This window comes from Platichthys flesus, chromosome 17 (assembly GCF_949316205.1).
Source record: "Platichthys flesus chromosome 17, fPlaFle2.1, whole genome shotgun sequence".
NCBI lineage: Eukaryota > Metazoa > Chordata > Actinopteri > Pleuronectiformes > Pleuronectidae > Platichthys > Platichthys flesus.
This window is the reverse complement of record NC_084961.1, coordinates 16440035-16449019: the sequence shown is the minus strand read 5'-3', so window position 1 is coordinate 16449019 and position 8985 is coordinate 16440035.

Below are 8985 nucleotides of genomic sequence, written 5' to 3'. Positions count from 1 at the left end.
TGTTGCAGTTGGACTTCCATCTATGTTTTGTCAGAAAATGCATTAGCCCGCATGATTTGAAGTTAAGTCCAAACCTGTCAGCAGACGGTAATCTTGCTTCTGTACCTTCATATAGCAGTTCACTAGACTTGATGGCAGAGAGAGTATCAGCACAGTTTGGACATGACAGTATGATCAATATTTAGAAAAACACTGACTTCTTGAAGCCACTGAAACTAGTTTGGGTAGTTTCAAGGATCTCCGAGCTTGGGCACAAATTCAAACTCAGATCATACCTGCCAAAGGTTCCTCTCAGTCTATCAGCCCCTAAGAATCTGTCTTCACTCCATTCTTGGCTGAGTGACAAGCACTGTTGATTATTAAACCACAAATAAGCTCAAAATGAGCTCCAATTAAGATGTAATTTGAGTTTGAGCGTTAATAAGATGCTGATGGAATACCCAGACTTATGATGGGACGGGGAGATTGGTTTTAAATGAGTCAGCCTCACCAGGAATGCTCTCTGCGGATCGAGGAATTAGACAACATGGATCTGGTTAAGGGAAGTCCCGGCTAATTAGTCTTAAATCCCACTGAAGTCCATTTGTGGCAGTAATGGCCCTCTTATTGCCTGTGCACCCTCTCCCCTTGCAAAGCTGCTCACACTTTCTATTTCAAATTCTCACAGCATGTGCTGCATGGTACTGATGGAGGGTTTTGAGGGATCTGGCCTCATTAGTATTGTTATTTACAAATTTGTGGCGTTTAAAACAGACTGGTTGTGTTAAAGATTGAAACGGACTTCATTGTGTTTACAGTAGATATACTGGAAATGCCTGATACCTGTTGCAAGTAATACCAACCCATATAACATCCAGATGTGGGCCACTTTTGGACAAATGTTATGTGGCCCACTTGTAAAATAGCAATCGTGCCCAAATACCCCAAAAGGTGTAAGGTCATATATCTTCATATTAACCCAAAGTGGCCTTTGTAGTGAATGGTGAATATGGCCCAAATATAACACAAAACAAATTTGGGTTACCTTTGGCCCCTTTGATTGACATGCAGCATTGCCATCGCTTATTCTCAGGGCCCCGATCGGGCAAACAGGAGCAGACCGTCAAAGTGCCATCTTTCCTGGCCGGATGTTGGCCAGATGCAGGGTGGGCTAAAGTTAGGCCAAAACATATTTTCTATGGGGGGACTGGGGGTATTCACAGAGAAATAACACTGTTAACCACACTGGCAAACCTACAAAGGTTGATGGCAGAACGGCGTCGAAGTAGTTAGAAAAAAATGGTTTCAGTTCATCATATTCATTATTTCCTGTATTTATGTGTAAAATACCCCAAAACTGGTCCCTACTTTTTATCATAACCTGAATATTTTGGCCCACATATCTTGATCGTAAAGATGCTGAACCTAAAGCAAAGGCTTATCTGGCATATGGAATGTTAGTGTGCATGTTTACGTGGCATGTTGCAGGTGCTATCAGGGCGCCACATCAGTTGCTGCAGAAACTGATGTCATGTCTTTGTTGAGTTGTCCTCACCTCAACTCAGACTTATATATCAGCATCTAAGGAAACAGTTTGGTAACATCCCACTCCAGAACACAACAGAACACGGTCACCATGGACGGCTTGCAGCCAGCATCTTTAATGGAACCTTCCTATTCTGAGGAAAGGTTTGAGTGCAGAGTTTAAAGTTCATCGAGTAGGCTAAGCTGTGAAGAGGTAGCAAGGCTAACTCTGTTTTCCATCAGACGCTGTGAAAGCGGCACAAAAATGTTAATGTTTAATTTCAAATACATTTCAAATAAAGAAACTGTCAGAGGAGTGGATGATGAATTAAAGGATTTTTTTCTGGCATTTCATCTGTACTATTCAATATTTGATGTGAGTGAAACAACACACATGTTAAACATCGATATGACAACTTGATCATTCAAATGTTTTTTTTTATTGGCTTGCTTATTTGACGTGTGTTTCAGTTAAATGGATCTTCTGGCGCTTTTAAACACTATATTAATATAATAATAACACTTTGTTTCTATAGCACTTATCTAAACAATGCTACAAAGGGATTTGTACAATACATGGCCACAGAACAAAACAAAAGTAATGATTTAAAAAGAAGATATTTTAGAGACTTGGGGTTCTCTTGGCAAAAACAGGTTAAAGTAATAATTAATGCGAAAGAAAGGTAATATTACTGCTTTGAAATATGTATGTTGCATTCACTCTTTACTCATTCAGTCATATTCTATAGGATCATCATATGTCTCTGTATTTCTGGACCATATCTTTAAAAAGTCTTTACCTTTTTCTGAGCTTAGAAAAAAACTTTTCAGCTTTGCAACGAAGGATTTCCCGCTCATGCAAAAGGCTTTGTGTGGAGATAGTTCAATTCTCTTAAATGTGTACTTTTAAGTTCAATACTTGACTAAATGTACTTAGCTACTCTCCACCGCTGCCTGCACCCTCACAAAGGATAACACATGATGGATGGGAACCGTCACTTACCCTACCCATATACTCTAGTACTACAGTGATGTGCTGTGAAACCAGATGTCCTCTTTTTTTGTGTATGTCCTCATTGCAGATCAACACAACAACACCTTTATGGGAGATATAAAACGGAGTCTGACTATCATGCAGAAATTAATGGCCATTCTTCAGAGCTCAACACTGACGTGCATCTCTATCCTGAGTTTGGCTCCGGGCAGCTAAGTCTCCATCAGGCCAACTGAGTGGTGTGTTCACCGGCTGAGTCAATCTTTATCATTCTGTGTAGCAGTGCTTCTGGCTCCCAGATCAAGTGATAAAGTGATGGGTTCAGGTTCTCCTGCTCCGCCGTCATGAACTGATTTTTAAAATGTGTAGCGAGAGATTCTCTGCAATAGGTGAGGTTGAAAAAGGGTTGGTGGCGCTTATCTGATGGGACGCCACAAACAATATAGATGCAACTGATAAAACTTCGATTTCCACTAGTGCTCATTCCCAACTTCTGTAAAAGTGTCAGATTGTAGAATACATTTAAAATTGCAGTTTTATGCTAAACTCTGCTATTATATATCATATTGACAATACTCGACTTTTATATCAAAATTATCATAATGGCTGAGACGTGATAGATTCAATAATAAAATGCTGTTAGAAATAGAGTTTAACATATTAAATAAAAGTAGGAACATGTCCTTACTTTCAAATAAGTGTTGTAGGATTGTGTTTGCTAATATGCTTAAAATTTCGAACTCCACATGGATTTGCTGATGACGGTTCTAAAGTAATCATGTGATTAATAAGTTTTGGGGAAAAAATGAATGTCTTGACTGGACAAATATACGTTACTCAAATGTTATGTTGTTATTGGCCTAATTTGTGATCATTGATATCATTTTGATTAACTTAGTTCCCTCCACATCTCCATGAGTGCATCCAGAACAGCATTCTAACTTCATATGGGTCACCGTGACGTGAATATTGCTCCTTATCCACAACTTGTCTAACTGATTTGTTGTTATTTTATTTTGAACAGGAGCCTGAGATTTACACACAAACAGTGGAGGATATGATAGCAGACACTGCGTTGTCTTCTATCGGTGATTAGGGAAAACAACAACAGAGTCCCTTAAATCAGCGGTCCCCAAACTTTTTTTCCAACAATCCAGTGAAGCAACTGGTTGAATGGCTTTGTAAAGTCTGCTGTCAGGTGTGATTCCTCTGTGTTTGTCTCTGTGGAAGATCTGCCCCTTCCAATGAATGACGACATGTAGGACAATGGAGTCCTGGGATGGCGAAAAGGCATTTCATCCGACCTTTGTCCTGATCAGTGATGCCGGTAACGCGCTACTTAGTAACGCGTTACTCTAATCTGACCACTTTTTTCAGTAACGAGTTATCCAACACGTTACTATTTCCAAACCAGTAATCAGATTAAAGTTACTTCTCCAAGTCACTGTGCATTACTATTTTGGTATTTGTGGTTAAACCGCTGGGCACTTGCAGCGGCTGGTGGAGCAGTCGCCCTCCTCTCCACGTCGCCGGAGGCTCGGCAGCTGATCTCCAGCAGCTGATCTTTATCTTGCACAGACATGCTGGATTCACCTGGTTTGTTGACAAAGGAGTCCAACAAATACCGTCTGGTTTGTGTTTGGCGAAAAAGTCATGTGACCAAGACAAGCGTCTCGACATGCTTAAAGCATGATTCATAACAGAGAGGATCCGTTCATTTTTCAAACTAAAACACCGTTCATATCAGTTAATGAATAAAACAGAAATAATGTAAGTGGTTTATTCTTTCTGTGCGGCCGTTACCAAATGAACCACGGCCCGATACCGGTCCGCCGCCCGGGTGTTGGGGACCCCTGCTTCAAATGGTAAAGCTTTGTTAATCTGTCCAGTTTAAGCAGGACCCTGATTGTTTTATGTCCACTCTGTGACCTCTAATGGTTTCTGTGCTTTCTACCACGGGGATGGTCTGCAGGCATTCTGGGTAAACACAGTCAATCACAAAAAGCTTTCCATGGAGACATTTTAAATTTTTTGGGGGCTGAATTCATTCTTGCATCTTTAATAATTAGTGGCTTTCACTGATGAGCTTGGATGCACATGCAAGATTTATGACATTTGACAGGACATTTACCTTCAAAATGTCAACCAATCATGCAGTTAGAAGACGTTTTCCATCAGAAACAGTCTCTCACACTGAGTCTTACACACAAAGTGTAAAGTGCATGTGCTGAAGGTAAAGGGGTAAATATTTTCTATCATTACAATTTGTTTCTTTTTTTTTTAATGGCCTTTGCCTGGTTTGTCTTTAATTGTTTGTCTGTTTATTGAGTTATTTTCTCATTACGATTTTTTTTTTGTATTTGTTGTAGCTTTTTGGATGAATATGCTCAAAAACCTTTAGAAATTCAAAATTGATAATGAGCGAGTGATCCCCTGCACCATAAACACACCGACACACGAAATAAGCAACATCAAAAAAAGGTTCCGCATTTTCTTTCATCACTTTTGCCCACTAATTGTTTCATCTCGTCTGAGCAGCCTTTTTGGTTAAAATATGGTTGCAAATCATTAATCACATTTGCCACACTTTTAAGATTTTAAGTCTGGATTTAGATCTTGGACTTTCCCTCGTGTTCAGACTTTTCTGTGCTTTCCTCTTTTACCTTGAAGGCATGGACCTTGTGGGCCTCTTACTTGATTTACTTCCTGTACCTAACATGTTTCACAGGATTTTCCCAGGATTGTTCCGGTTCTGTTTTGGTTCCTTTTAGTTCAGTATTCTTCAAATTCCCTGGTATTGCCGAAAACTTCAGTTTCATTTACATTCTTAAGTTTTACTTTGCTATTATGGCTTATAGACTGGAAAGGTGCATTGATAACATCTTTAAATAAGAAAAGATACACATACGTTTTAAAATGATGTTCCCGTCACTGCCCAAATACTTCCATCGCCATTACATTGGCCTGGTAAATGAGCACTAGAGGGCAGCACAGAGGCGAGAGTTACTGACGACAGCCAGCATGATGACAGTAGAGGAGGTCGAGAGTCGGCCATTGTTGAAAAAGTTTTAGACTATGCTGGGCGGCCCTGGCTGAGGGGTGGAGCGGATGTCCTCCAGTCAGAAGGTCGGCAGTTCGATTCCCAGTCTTCCCCATCTGCATGCTGAAGTGTCCTTGGGCAAGATGCTCAACCCTGAATTGCCCTTCATAGAAAAAAAAGAAGTGCTGCTGAGAGATGCACTGTATCAATGTGTGTGTGTGAATGGGTGAATGGCAAACTGTAATATAAAGTGCTTTGAGTGTTCATCAAGGCAAGAAAAGGGCTATTTAATAGAAAACATTTACTCCCCCTTATAATATGCAGTGGTTCTGCTTCATTTACATCAGTATGCTTTCAGAAAATGTGCACAGATACAAACAAATTGAACGCTGAAAGTTCTGACAGCAGGGTCCGTACGTGTCTGCATATGTATCAAACATCGAGGATAAATGTGACTTAAGCCTGCATAATTCATTAAAAGAGACATATGCAGATGTGTTTTATGTATATTTAGTGTGTACATAAAAGATTCAAATTCAAAAGCCAATAGTTGGCCATACAGGGAGCTCCTCTCCCCAAAAGAAAACACTGCTCCTGAAACTAGTCCGGCTGATGCTTCCAGATCTCATGTGGCATCGTGATGAGCCACCATGATGAGCCACATTACATAGACTGCCACGCCCCCTAACAAAGCCACGTAAAGTGAAATCAGGCCTACCTTTCCTGAAAGCAGTTGACCAATCACAACAGGGTGGGCCAGCTTTATCAGGAGGGGGGACTTTAAGGAGGAGGTAAAACCAAGCTTTTCGGACTAAATCGAATATCTTCACTGCTCCTGCCTGCCTGCATTAATCCTGTTTTTCGACAGTCTTCACTAAGTGACAGTGACCGCCCTCTGCTGCTTTGTACACTCTGAGTTAAGCAGGCAGCAGGTTCCTTTAGGGCAGAGGAAGGGTGACGTCTACATAAACAAGTGCTCCATCGCTGGCATGTAAAGAGTTACATTTCTAATTAAAGTTGTGTGAGGCAGCTACTGATAATGTTGTCTGACAATTACAAAGCACTGGAACTTTTACCGTTGCCATTTAAAGTGCAAGTCTCCAGTTAAAACCTGGATGCGTCTAATTAAATAGCGGCCAGGGACTCATCACACTAATGTTTAATCGCTTTTTTCTCCCTTTGTTGTCAAGGCGATGACAAGCTGAAAGGGAGAGGGAGACATTATTACATCAGCCGCTCCTTCCTTTTTTATTAAGAAACAATCAAGCGAAAAATCAGGGGGATTTGGGATGTATGTCGGTGTCAGCACCACAGCTGTGAGTGTTTAGAGGGCTGACTTCATCATCTTTATTTCCTGATTTAATCTCGAGTTGTGTGTCAGGCTAATCATATTCATTAAAACATATGAATATATTTATGATAGACGTCCCTATACTGCAGCATCTGATGCTTCGTGGAAATTCTATCCACTCACTCACTCACTCCTGATCAACTGAGGCGATGCAGCAGGCGAATAGTTTATTTTCAAGTGTGTCTCAGCTGCTACTTTGCCATTTGCCTTGATCTGCTGAAGGATACATTTTTATTCTACTGCGAGTAATTGCTGACAAGGCTGGTTTATCAATCAGGCAAAGTAGGTAACAGCCCCGGGGATCCAGACCTGTGGAGGCCCTTTTAAGTCCACAGGGTCAGTGGATGCAAATTAGTATGTGGTAATTTGATTAACTAGAAATGTATGGAAGGTACTAATGCACGATATCAGCTGATATGATAACAACCTTCAAGCAGGCCCTGCAGTAGTTTTATGCAATACGGAGCGTCCTCTATGAAAATGAGTCAATCCGTTGATCCACATGGTCCAAACTTAAATATCTGTACAACTATTTTGAGGAATGTAGAGACGAGAGAAGAAAAGGATGAATCCTAAAGAGATTTGTGATTCTTCTCCACTATGAGGTTAATGTTTGTTCATGTTTGACAGGAGAACTTGTGTTAACTTTGGTGATCCACTGTCCTTTCATTCCGTGCAATCATCCATCCAAAACTGTCTTTAGTCCAACTCTTTAGTTTATCACCAAAAACCTGCAAAGCCTATGATATTGCCCGCAGCTTAACGTTCTTTATTATTTGATCTATTTGTCTTTCTATGTTTTCCTGCCTTTGGAGTTTCCTCACTGCAATTTGATGAGACTTACAAAAAAAGTTTCTGTTATTGTTCTGGTCTGTGTGATAATGGGTTGGTTGGAAGGGTCAGATGTAATGTTTGTTTTCTTTATAGAACTTTGTGAAACATTGTTTGTTTGAAAAGTTTCCTAAAATTAAGTCTGATTGATCGATTGACTGATTAATTGGGTTTAGTGCTAATCTTTTTTTCTTTATCGGGATCCAGGGAAAGGATTTCACCTCGGAGCACATCTCCAGATTGAGACACACCGCCTGGAGTTTTCTTATGAAAGGACTGACTGCCTGGCCGTCTCATGACAGTTAATCGTTAGCATAGGTTCTGTTATACATAAATGCCAGGATAGCCTGCAATGCTTGTGTATGGGTTAGCAACAGCCCTCCAGACGATATATTTAGCACCAAAAATAGTATAATATTAAATGCTACTTTAATCATGGGAAAAACCAGGTCAGTTAGTGTTCGTGTTTATGCCAAAGATATTTGTCAGAACTTCAGACATCCATCTTGAAGCTGGGACCATCCCAGAAGAACTGGGACGTCATCGTATGCTAAACATCAAACTGAAAAGATATGAGAACAAGGGTGGTGACTGTGATAAGCATATAGCTCGCTGAACATCAACATTTCAGAATTGTCATTGTGAGCACGTTAGTATGCTGGTATGGCTCCTAGATATAATTGTGAGACCTTTTGTTACCTTTACTGCCATGTGTCCAGAAATCGAATGTGAATAATAATATGTTTAGCTTTTTCTTGAACGTGGTATTTGGTGAGAATATTTTCTCCTGCATGTGAAGTGCTATATCCTTGGACCGCAGCACGAAGACCATGTTAAGCATTAAGCAGATACTGTGTGTCAAGCATCAAAATAACCCTGCAACTTGGGCTGTGCAACATTTCTCTGAAAAGGCTGCAAAAAAGCAAGTCTAAAATCACACATTCAGGTACGCACAGTTGGACATTATGTTTACATGCTATCTAATTACCACAGACAAATGTGCACAAAGCATACCAGGAGGAACGGTTGAATTACAAGGTTGGCTGGTTTGCTGGGCAATGCAGCGTCTCTGATGTAAACACAAAGGCAACACGAAACATACAAACTAAACACGAAATATGTAAATGTGAGTGTAAAAAGGATATGTAACGTTCGTGACATCATGTTGTAGGAGGCTTACACTATACTTTTAATGCAGCCATTTGCAGAACAACCCACCAAAGACAGCATTGACGGTCATACTGGATGAAGGTTATTGAGGTAGTG